Consider the following 13,185-nt stretch of genomic DNA (forward strand, 5'->3'; position numbering starts at 1 on the left):
TTCCTATGAACAGAACAGTTTTTGCCTTCCAAATGTCATATTTTGATATCTGTATGTTGGATGTTGGCGTTTTGGTCTTGTTTGGTTTCGATAAAAATACTTTCTTTTTCTAAACTGGTGTGTGGTCCCTTTGTGATGTATTCACTGTGTTACTGCAGGCTATATACAAATGCTTTACACATTTCCACTGTAGTTTAGCCTGACTGCTCTGAGCCAAGCTACCAGAGTGTGAGCACAGGCAGACTTAGGTGTGTGCTTTTCTTATCCTGTCTAGACCGATGGGTCCCTGCTTGGACACGGTGCAAGCCACTGCCAACTAGAGACCACAATTTCTAACATTGGGGTTCTTGCAGAATGATGTAAAATGCAAATTTTATTGTACTAATCATATTGCACCTTCATTGAGTTCTGTCATCTATCATAAACCATGTAAATGCATACATATGAATAATTGATGCACTAACACACCATTATAAAGCAAATTGGGTCTGTTATGCACGTGCAATCAATACTAAATGAACTAAGAACCAGTTACAAATGAAAATTTGCACTTAGATACATGAATATATAAGAAATGCAGTAGGTTATATAAGCAGAAACACACAACAATAATGTTATTTCTGTCAAGTACACATGGGCACAGGGCACATAAAATTGGGATGGTTGTGCAAGGAACTTTGCTTATTGTGCACAAGATTCCCAGAATCTGGTACACATACTGGCTTCAGTGACTCTGTTCCACAGCAACAAGCATGTCGATTTTTACTTTCCATTTTACTCTCAGAGGTGCTTGTATGTGTCTTCCAAAGTGCCCATTTGAAATTGCAATGTATCCAATGTGCTTCAGAGGGAGTGGGCCAACTGCCCCCTTTACTGGTTCCGCTTGTAAGTCTGCTGCTCCAAGGTAAAGCACATCTATGGTACCTGAGAGATCTGAATAACATTGAGGGTCTCTAGAATCAATCCAAATTGGTGAGGTATAATTAAACATGATCAGATAAATCCCAAAGTTGCAGTACACCTCCATTGAAGGCGTCATGTGGCCAAGTGCCAGCAAAAAGTTACTCTTCACAAAGAAAATGACATTATTTGAGTGTAGCCAATCAGGAGTGCTTATTAATAAAAGTCTTGGGTACAAACGACACTGCCAGTCCTTAGATTAAGCACATTCAGGTGTTTAAAAAGTAGTATAACAAATCTGACACAGTAATTATCTGCTATTCTAAAATACTTATTGTATCCGTGACATTGATTGGTTTGCGATTTACATTTTGGAAAAATATACATTTATCCATACTTGTCTTTTGTTTAATTTCATATATGTTGCCACTAATGTATAGTCATCCGCAGGTTGTCACAAAACAACACATTATACAATGCACTCAAGCGGTGCAATGGAGGAGGTGAACTGGCATTCATCAAGAGGCTTTTTAAAAAGTGTTTACACCCAGTTGCTGTTGAACAGAAGTAGGCATTCAGGTAAGGTATGCAGAAGCTCAGCGGTGGGGGTGGCCCCGGACACTGGCTGTAAACCCCCTCAATATGTATTTACACACACCTTTTACAATGATTTGTCAGGAGAACTGTAAGTATCCAGATGCTAAAAATCAAAACAAAACGCTGATCCAAGTAAACACAGCTACAGGAGCATCCTGGGAGCGAACTGCCAGGCTATTCTTGGATCCCTCCAACAACACAGTTTTATTTCTTGTTTCCTAGTTGCTAGATTTAAATATTCAGTATTTAAAACGCAATGATTTCAAACTACTGACAGAATTACGAGCACTGACTGGAAAGGGAATGCTTCCATGATTACTACTCGGACATGGATGTGTGTCTTTTTTGTGTTACTTTATGTTGCCCCACATTATCAGCTTTGTACCACTTCGTACCTTAAACGCGTGCACGATGGAAACGGTGCAGTTTTTAATTAATGCGTTTATCTTTGAATGGCACTTTCGGAATTCAGCAAAGCGTCACTTTTTTTGAAACAGGTAGGATTGTTGGAGGCGGAAAAGTGACTGAGATAAATATTGCTATCATGATGAGTGTATATGTGAATATACACTATACCAGAATCTCAATTAATTCCCAATACAACCGGAAGATGGGAAGGCAGAGACAAGCACCTATGTTGAACACAAGCGTATGCCACTCTGTGGAAAAGATGTACCATAATATTACTAGATTATGCGTAGGAACAAAGGTTTAGAAGCCTGTTCGAAAAGACACATTTATATGTAAACGTACATTTGCAATCAAATTTACCTCAGTAACATCTGCCAGAAATCCCGGAAGGGATTTCTGGCAGATGTAAACTCATTTACATGCACAGACACAGTATGGGGATCTCTGTAACTGTAAATCCCATTCAAAGCGTGAGAATAAGAAGGTTCCAAGGTAGGTCCAGCCTTGAAGGTTTGTAGATGCTAACACAGGACTACATTTGAGATAATTTTCAAACTACACACATTCCCCTATCCAGCCTCGAAAGGGTTGGATATGTACTCAAAACAAGTGCTGGCATCAATCACTTTACAGGGTGGAAAGGGAAATGGATCACTACAAATTTACTGGGGATATAAGGGAAGGAGTAGAAAAATAAAAATGCCTGTTTGCACAGGGGATTTCATGAACCCTGTGTGGTGAAACACATTACAGAAAATGTTAATCTCAATTCTAAATCTTGGAGTTTTCTATGGAATCCACATGGAAACCAGTGCCAGTCAGCTTTCCATGCAGATACCAACCGGAATTTGTGGATTCAGAAAGTAGTGGAACTACACACCAATGTAGATTTGCAAATCTGAGTGCAGTTTAGCTACTTGATTAGTGAATGGACCCCTAAATGTATTTTTTATTTAAATGTTCTGTGAGAGCAGAGAGGGCATCGAGAAATACCTCAAAACAAGTAACAATATGCTTGGATGGATGACTATCCCCTGGGATGGGTTAAACAGATAGAATACAATGCATCCAAACAAGACACATTTTAAACTACTAAACACCAACATACATTTTTAAATGTGCCGTTTTCCACTAGCCATCATTACCTTCATTATTCTTCGAGTGAAATCTAAGATACATGGCATGAATAGGACAACATGATAGACAACGTTTTTTGAGAATCTGTGAGGCAACTGTTATTTGCGGAGATAACACATCACCCTTAAAGTTAACCACAGGTTGCACAGCTTAAAAACAGAGAGGTAAACCTGCTTTCAATTTCAGAGTGGTAGTAAGTAATCTTTATTGTACAGTTAATAAAAACTCACAATTTAAAACTCACGATTTAAAGCATTCAAACATTAAAATACATAAATCAGCTTTGTCTCTCCTTATACATTAAAGTTAGCTTATTGATGTTTTACTGTGAGCCAGAGTCCTAGTTCCTTAATTTTTCCTGTCCTCCCAAATATTTAACTCATGGACGAGGTATGTTGAGCTTAGGGTTGTCTATTCAGTCCATTTTAAAAATGAAAAAGAGGTAAGGCATAATAAAGTGCTTGTGCTTCAAGGTGCAAAAACTTAGGCAAAACAATCCCTCTTTGGTTTGGCTGTTGGAGTGCTATAAGGTCTGCTAGCTGCCTGTTATTCTGCTTCTGCGATTTGCTGGTGCTATAGTCTTCCAGACACTCAATCAAAGCACTTTACAAGACGGCAGTTTATCTGGGACACTTCTGCGTTACAACACAGTTTTACAGCTTGCCTGCAGGTCCTGATGCCCTTCTCGTTTCATTTTGCTCAAAATAAGGCGTGCCTTATGTCCATCAGGCTTGGGCAAATACAAATAATGTGTATTAGATCCTCGTTTCCTGTTCTACAAAGACAACAGGACTGTTCTTCTTGTCTCCTTTTCCAAGGTGCAAGGTGAGGGAGAATCAGTAAACTACCAAAATGCAACTTTAAAAACTTTTCTTTTACCTCCTGTTTAATTCCCATTTTCAAGTAAGCTTCTGGCATATGAGCTTCATAGTCATTCAACACTATCCATCTGTGTGCCATTTTGGCCAGCTTTTCCTTATCTTCTGTAACCCCTTGGCTGCAAGGTTATTTTATTCATGGTGCGAGGGGGGGGGTGTGGGCTCTGTGCCGCCGTGGTCAGGATGGCTCCCGGCCATCATGAGTCACGGTAGTCATGTTCTCATGACGGCCGGGAGTCATCGAAACTCCGCCCACTGAATAATTCATCCGCACAGTCGGGGAATTAATCGCGCGTGGGCGCAGTGGCAACATTTGGACGGCTCCCGGCCTTCATGAGCACATGACTACTGTGACTCATGATGGCCGGGATCCGTCCTGAGCAAGGAAGCAGTTAAGGCTATCATTTTCGTTACTTTGGTTGCAACCTTTTTGAAGCTCTTATGATCTGTTGATGATTCCCAAAGATCGGTCTGTTTGAGTCGTTCTAGTGATTCCAACAGATACTCCCTGGCCGGTGTTTGCTCTTGTTGTGACAACTCGGTCCAGAGGTGGGCATTTAGAGATCCTTGCTCTGCATCTCTGATCTTGTGCCAACATTTTATATCAGCACCCCTTCTTTCCACTGTTTGCTTCTGAAGGCCAGATTTGAGGCATATTTGGGCAGGTTATACACAGTTGGGTATCTGAAAAATTGCTCTGTATGTACTGCTAATCACGTTATCTAGGACCAACGCATCTTTTCCATGCGTTGGTTCGCTGCCATATGTGAGCATTGGCTGCAGTCATGCTCTGATCGCTTGTAGGAGGGGTTTAGTGTGCAGTCTAGTAAGACTTTTTTCAGGAGCTTCATCGCAAGATAACTCATGGTGCCCTTTTAACGCAAGGTCTTTAGTTGAGGTTTAAACGAGCCTCTGCTGTCCAATAGTACCCCGAGATACTTATAGCTGGTTACCTGAACCAGTTTCCACCCTTCCAAATACCAAATTGTTGTAGTTCACTATCATAATTTTAGTTTTATTTAAATGAATGCTCAATCCATTGCATTGCGAGAATTTGCTAGTAGTATCCAGAAGGTGTTGGAGGCCAATTGGAGACCGGCTTATAAAGACTAAGTCATCCGGGTATAGGAGATTGGACAGTGAGATTTTTCCCAATCATGGGGCATGTGATGTAGTATTGTCCAATTCCCCTGGAAGGTCCACTAAAAATTGATTGAACAGCATGGAGGCTAGAACCCACCCTTGTTTTAGGTCTTTGGAGGTGTTAATCCACCTTGAGAGATGCGTCCCAGGTCCCAACTTGATCTCGACCCAGGTGTTAGTATGTAATAAGATCAGCTGTTTCATAAGAGGTTTCAGTATGCCCCACTTTTCTAACTTTTGCCATAGTTTGGCCCGATCCACATGGTCAAACGATGCGCTATGATCTATAAAACATAAAAAATAGCGAACTCTTTGCTACTTTTGCAGCATCTGTCAGGGGTTAGTGCCAAGATGTTAGTTATAGTGCCCTGTCCTCTACAGAACCCTGTTTGGTTTGCGGGGATTATATGTTTTGATGGTGCTAAAGATATCAATTCCTTCAGGACTAGGCTGGCATAATACTTTGCCTCTATATCAATTAGGGCTATGAGCCGATAATTGCAGGGGTTGCTCCTGTTGCCCTGCTTGTAAATTGGACTTATAATCGAGCCTTTCCAAGATGCCTGGATGATTTCTAACTCTTTAATGCCCTTTAAAGCTGGTACCAGTGTGTTGATCCAAAATTCAATATCATATTTATACATTATTGGAGGTATTCCATTTGGACCTGGTGCTCCTTCCAACTTGCCCTTCAATATTTGTGATTTTATTGGAACCGATGATATGGTAATACTATTTTCTTTTCTGCTAATTTCGGGCTTGTGTTTCCTACCACATCTTCATTCTTTTGTTTATGCAGTTTCTCATCCTGTTTGATGTCTTTGCTAGTCCCTTGTTTGGTGGTTCCTATGTTGATGTCATTCTTTTTCATCTTAGTGTTCCATGATTTCTCTTCGGTTAAATTCCCCTCTTGGTTGTTGTCATTAAAATGATTGTACAGATAGTTTGCCCAATCTGCCTCTGCTATATATGAGCTCATTCCATGGTGACCTTGCCGTTGAGGACTACGGATTGTCCGCCAAAACGTGGTACTGTTTATCAATTTCGAGCCATACATAATTTTTGCCACAATTCATCATTCAACTGCCTTTTCCTTTCCCAGATCACCTTTTTTTGCTTTGCCTTAAGGTTATGTAACTCCTCTTGCAGGGCTTCGATTTGTGGTTGTGCTCATAGCTATCTTAAAGTTTGATTTATTTTCCTTTTAAGTCTTTTTATCTGGACAAGTTTGGCTTTTCTAATAAGGGACCCTGAGAATTCCCTTTAAAAACTTTTGGCTTTGTGGTATGTTTTGTCCAAAGGGCCAATGTAAACTCCTCCCAGGCTTTAATTGGGTTTATAGTCAAGTTGTTATTTTGATGAATATGTTCCTTCGTACTTGTGGATAGCTCTTTGATCTTGTCCAGCTTGCACCTTAATCGTATAAAGTCTGAAGTGTATTCAGTCCCCGCGCTTATCCTTGTTTCCATGTGGCTCCCTCTGGTTACGCTCAGTGCCATTTCTTGTGGTAGGTGGTCACTTTGGTCATTATCGCCCAATCTAAACCATTCGATGATGTCAAACAAAGGAATAGTTGCCATAGTGTAATCTAAGTAGGAAGAGATGGCTGAGGAGTAATACGTTGATGCTGGTGGGTTACCCTCTTTGAATCGGCTGTTCAATGCCCTCGGAGTTAGTTGTTCTAAATCCTTCAGTAATTGAATTGAAAACCTTGTTTGTTTATTTGGAAGTGCTTGGGCTTTGTTTGGTATTACACAAGCTGTGTTAAGTTCCTGTGCTAGTTCATCTCCCAGTGCAGTTCAGAAGTGGAAAAGATTAAAGTCACCTGCAAGGATCAGATTCTCCACATCCATCTCTTCTATGATTCTTGCAGTTTCTTTGACCAGTTCATTTGCCCATTTAAGTCTGTGCGTCGGATGTATATATGAATTGTTTATAATAAGTGGCTGATCCACCTTTTAAATTTTGATTCTTATGGCTATTGCCTGTATAACGCTTGGGGCTGTAATTTTGACCTTTATCTCCTCTGTTGTTCCTTTTATATGAATTGAGGAGAATATCATCAGACTGCCTGAACGATGACCAAAGGTTGAGCCTCTAGTGGCTGAGATGATTTGTGACTTGTATCCTTGTATAGCTATCTTGTGCTCTTCCCAGGTTTCTTGATGTAATATCATATCAAATTACCTTAAGTAATTTAATGTTTCCAGATCCTCCAGCTTATTCTTCAGACCATTGGTATTCCAGATACATATTCTAGTGTTAGTCGGGACGGTATGTGGTGAAGTCGGGTGGGAACCCCTTGTCACTGCCCGCCCCTGTTTGTTATTGTTCGCCGTATGTTGGCCAGGGTAGGGACAGATGATTGTGTTGTTAAGGTTTTTGTATTTAAGAGGTTTCCGTGAGGCCCTGGAGAGTGGCTAAGCGCTCCTTTCACAATTGATGTTACTGTATGTGAGTGATCTTTTTTACATACCTCTAAAAAGGGTGTTGGATAGGCTAGTCTTTTTCCTAGTTCAAGCTTTATTCCACACTGAGAGAATTTGTTGATTTCTCCCAGGATTCGATCAACCAACTCATTTGATTTCCATGTTTTCTTTGTCGTTTCTGGGTTTTGTAGGCCAAATGTAGATTGAAATTCGATTGCAAGCAAATCTGTTGAGTTGGTTTTTTCCAGTCCTTTGATTGAGTGGAAGAGTCTTAAAATATTTCCTCTGTTTAGGGTGTCAAATCTTCTTCTGGATTTGTATTCTGGGACAAATAGAATAATGTCTGTCTCCTTTGAAACGGTGGCCCGTGTTTCCTGGAGTGAAGGTGCCCCATAATGTTTGACCCTATCAGAGAGTTGGTTGTTATTTTTGCTATTTATTATAGCAATTTCGGCTCAGTTAGATTCTTCCGGTGCCTGCTCTATAGCCAGCTTATTCCCGCTTTGTATTTTTTCCCTTGTCAGACTATCTGTCTGTCTCCTTGCTCTACTCTGTATGTCACTTTCTGACTCAGTTCTTTCCTGTTGTTGCTTGTGTGTTGCCATACTGCTCTCTTTCATCCTGGGGTGTTCGTTTGTCGCCTCTAATAATTATTTTGGTGTTGGGATTTCCAATTTATTTAAATTCCTTATTGTATTCAGTTTGTTATCCAAGGGGGAAGCTGCTCAACCTAGATGGAAGTTGAAGTTTCCTTTATTTTCTCTTTTTTCCCAGGGTTACCGCTGGCTGATTCTCCTCAGAGTTGCCCGCTATTGTTATTTTCCTATTCCTGCCTTCCTTTTTTGTTTCCTGCGAGTTCGTGCATTCATAAATGCCTCTGCGCTGGCTCTTTCTTCGCTTGTGTTGGTTAAGATAGAGTTTTCTGGGATTTGTCTAGGGTTAAGAGGAAAAGTTCTCTTCTTTTTGAAGTCTAGTTTGCTTATATTCAATGTCTTTTACTCGTTCGCTTTGGGCAGTACTTCCCACATTAACTTTAGTTGTTGAGTGTGGTGTTGTATTTAGTTTCAAGTTTCCCAGGAGGTTCCCTAACATTGTCAGTAGCGTTGATAACTTGTCTATTATTGTGGCACAGATGCATTCAGTTCTTGCAATTTCGGAGAATTATGCTGCTTCTTGTCCCCTTTTGATGAGGCCATTTAGATTTCCAAGTTTCTTCTCTATCCCAGAGGTGAATTCTGTAAGTGTGTGAAGGACTGTTAACTGCATATATAATTTATCTGATTGCTATTTCAGTGCTGTTGCTGATAGTTGAATAGTGTTTAATAAAGTTGCCCAAAATGTATCTGACGGACCTTTGCTCCCTTCTCCGTGCGTGCTGGTAAGTTTGTCTGTATTAAGATTTTTGGTGGGTTTTAAGTTGTATGAAGCCACTAAGTCCTCGCACTCTGTGATGCCAGAAAGGTCATATCGCTATCTGTGGTGGGTAAGTCCTCCTGTAGCAAATTAAAGGAGGAATTGGGTTGGTCAGTTTCCCTCTGCTCATTTAAAGCTGTCAAAGTGCCAGCTTGTGCGTTCTTTGGCATCAGTGAGGGACTGCTTTTTAACTGAGGTGTTCTAGTCCTTTCATCCTGTCCGTTCAGTGAATTCTGTTCGGGGGGGGCGGTGTTGACTGGTCCCCCCAGTCATTAGATCCCTGATGTTCTGGAGTGCTTGCAGGTTCTATAGCCCTCTCTCTTTTAACCCCTCTGGGTGTTGTTTCCTGATCTTGTGGAATTTTTGGTGGGTTGTCTATCGGGCTGCTGGCTCCCACAACACTTTTAGTTGTTTTTCCTCCTATGTCTCTATCCCCCACTGGGTTTTTTGGCCAGCTTTTGGTGGATACCATTTGATTGTTATGGGCATGTATGTCCGCAACTATTACCTTAGGGGTTCTTGGTGCTTTCAGTGTTTGGAGTGATGGATATTCTGTTTTCCCGGGCTGTAATGGGGTTTGTAAACCCTGAATGTTCCCATTTTTTGTGTAGATTGCTGTTCCAGGGTCTTTTAAAAATGCTAATTTCGTGTACATTTTTGGCAGGTAGGAGTTTGAGATTTTTCTAAAGTGCTCCCCCTCTATGTTTATGAGCTCTTATGTTCTATCTCTTTTATACCACTTAAGTGTGTTGTTTAGTTGGTTTGAATTTTTTAGACCTTTTGTGACTGCTAGGCTGCTGTCTTAGCTGGCCTCTATACCAGGGGTCTGACAGGAGCTGATGTCTTTGCAGATATTTTTGTTAGTGTTTTTGACATCCTCGTCATTCTTGATGTTAGTTATTTCTATGGGGTCTTTGCTTCATGCTGCCATGTTACCACAGTCTTTTAATACAGCCTCCCTTTTATTCCGTATTTGTATTGGCTTTATAATGACCTTCTTACTCTACCCGACCTCATGACAGACCAGGTGGGCAGGTAGCTGGTATCGGTATTGAGGTCAAGTATTGAGTTGTCCAATTGCTGTCAGATTTCTGCCCCTTTAAGTTAGTAATTTGGTTGGTATTTTAGGTTTGAGCTTTAGTTGATTAAATTATTTACCTAGTGTATTTTAATTTTTTTGAGTATTTATTTGATGGCTATTGTTTGTCCCTTCAATTGTTGCTTTATTGGTATGTTTAGTTTGATAAGCTTGTTTGATGGACTTTTTTGATGGACTTGGGTATCTAACTTCTTTTCTGCTGTCCCTCCTTTCACAGTTGTTCTATGTAAAGTGGGGATCATTGATTTGTGCTTTCCTTGCACTCCGGTTAGTTATCCGTGGGTTATCCAAGTCCCTTTTCCTGTTCAATTTGAGTAGTAATTGAGTTTGATAAACTAAAAGGAGTATGATTAGTTGTTTGGTTTATTTTCTATTGTTGTTATTTTTGTTTATTGTTTATTGTTCTTTGTTTAGTATTGTTTTTTACTATTGGTGATTTTATTTGTTTGTTACTTCCTGTAGGATTTTCAAGCTCCAATCAAGTTGCTGGGTAGTTCTTCATGTTCTTTCCTTCTCCGCTGAGGGTGGGACCGTTGACCATGTTGCAGTACTATTTCTGTGATTTGTAATTCCCCTGTCGTTGCTCTGAACCTGCTCAGGGTGTCTATAGTCTTTATGCCTTTTGCCTTATACTTCTAGCCGTTGTCCTGCTGTTGTCCTGCCGTTATCCTACTCCTGGGCATAGCCTTGCTCCCTGGGGCTTTCTGTCCCCTCCTTCTCCTCTTCAAGTCCCCACCAGTTTGCCCCCCCCCGCTGGGCCACTCACTTGGCGACACTGCTGTTGTTGTTGTGAGGTGTCTGAGTGAGCTTAGTTTAGGGGGTCTGGGTGCTGCTGAAGTTTTGTGTAGGTTTTCCTGCTGGCAGCTGCCCCCCCTTATGTATCCTGCAGGTAGAGGGGTGTGAGGGGTACTGATAAAGTGATCAAGGGAGAGCACGACGTGGCCATGGGGTTACTAGATTTTTTTAATGTATGCCTCTCTGTATTTGCAAAGGGTCATAAGGGTCTTGCAAGTTTTTTTGCTGCAGGCTGTAGGCTTTTTAGAGGGCTTGCCAGGAGGAGAGGTGAGGTAAGGTGACATGGTAAAGTAGCGGGCCATCGGGGAGATAGTTAGCAGACAGTCAGCAGATTGACTAGCTTTACTCGTTTTGCGGGTTAGCGGTGACTCACCTCCACTTCCTGCCTCTGCTGCATGGCTGCTCTCCCTCTCCCGTGCTCCCTGCCTTCTCTCGCTTCTCACGCTTCACTCTGGCAACCCCCGGCTTCTCGTGCCGCTGGCTGCACAGTTCCTCCTTCTCTCCTTCTCTCTGCTGTTGTGGCGGTTTCCCAGTCTTCCGTGACCTCCTGTGGCTCCTTCAGCTCTGACGGATTCCTCCGGCTCCCCGTGGCTTCGGCAATTCATTTGAGTCCAAACTTGACATCCCTATTTGTTACTAATCAAAAGCTAGACCTTAATAAATGAAATATGGTAACACAATGTAATCAAATGGAAAAGCTAGGCCTTATAGTAGTGAAAAATGAATTTATGAGTTTTTCACTACCAGGAAATGGGCAACTTGAAAACTCATGTCGTAATTTTTAAACACAATGCACCCTACCCTGTTGTCTGTTTAGGGGTGACATATGGTTTAAAAATGAACATTTAGGGGCCAAATCCGATTTGGTAAAATCCCCTACGATTCGCCGTTCGGAGCGTATTTCCCGTACGATTTGTAAACCTACAACGTCCCCGTACGTACAATGAAGTACGATCCCAACCCAAAGCATATCTACATACGAATCGTACCAAACACCATACGAACCAAAAATACATATTATTCATATCCGGGTCACGCTCTACGCGATGTTCGTACGTAAACAGGCAGCAGTTTGCCAACCAGCAGGGCGGATTCGTCTCGGCGACACTACGTACGACCCCATTGATACAGGAGCTGAAAACTACCATAAAAGCAGAGTCCGGCCCGAACCACACCACGGTACACGACAGACAAGCCATGAACCCCATCGACCGTGTCATCCCAGTCCTGTACGCCTACGACCTGGTGCACAGAAACTGACGACAGCGCAGACGGTGAGTACAACGTACAGCAACAACGGACTTGTACATGTACGGTGCATCACACCCTCGTGTATATCACCATTGCAATAGTGATACGATCCGCACACACGCCATGAATGTTGGGGGACAGTGCGTTACACGCTCGCGTATCTCACCATTGTAATACTGATATGAGTCGCACACACGCCATTAAAGTTGGGGTACGGTGCGTTACACGCTCGCGTATATCACCATTGTAATAGTGATACGAGCCGCACACACGCCATTAATGTTGGGGGACGATGCATCACACGCTCGCGTAAATCAACATTGCAATAGTGATACGAGTCACACACACGCCATTAAAGTTGGGGTAAGGTGCTTTACACGCTCGCGTATATCACCATTGCAATAGTGATACGAACCATACACACGCCATTAATGTTGGGGTACGTTGCTCACATCTGAGGGATGTGTGGATATGACTCTCAGCAGTGCCCAGACATCGAAGGGGAGTGTAGATATGACTCCCAGCAGTGCCCAGACATAGGAGGGGGGTGTGGATATGACTTCCAGCAGTGCCCAGACATAGGAGGGATGTGTGGATATGACTCCCAGCAGTGCCCAGACATAGGAGGGGGGTGTAGATAGGACTGCCAGCAGTGCCCAGACATAGGAGGGGGGTGTAGGTAGGACTCCCAGCAGTGCCCAGACATAGGAGGGGGTGTGGATTTGACGCCCAGCAGTGCCCAGACATAGGAGGGATGTATGGATATGACTCCCAGCAGTGCCCAGACATAGGAGGGGTGGCTGGATAGGACTCCCAGCAGGGCCCAGATATAGGAGTGGGGTGTGGATATGACTCCCAGCAGTGCCCAGACATTGGAGGGGGTGTAGATAGGACTCCCAGCAGTGACCAGACATAGGAGGGGATGTGGATATGACTCCCAGCAGTGCCCAGACATAGGAGGGAGTGTGGATATTGTGAGAAGTTGGCCTGGTATATGATGTTCACTATTCTAGTGAACACCTTGCACAACTCCAAACAACCCTTATTGTGATGGTTGTAAAGTCAACCTTATAGACCAGCTATCCTAGTGGTAGCATGGACAAAGCAGTCGTAGGCTAAACTGAAGAGGGCA

The sequence above is a fragment of the Lissotriton vulgaris genome, chromosome 8 (genome assembly GCF_964263255.1).
Source record: "Lissotriton vulgaris chromosome 8, aLisVul1.2, whole genome shotgun sequence".
Classification (NCBI taxonomy): Eukaryota; Metazoa; Chordata; class Amphibia; order Caudata; family Salamandridae; genus Lissotriton; species Lissotriton vulgaris.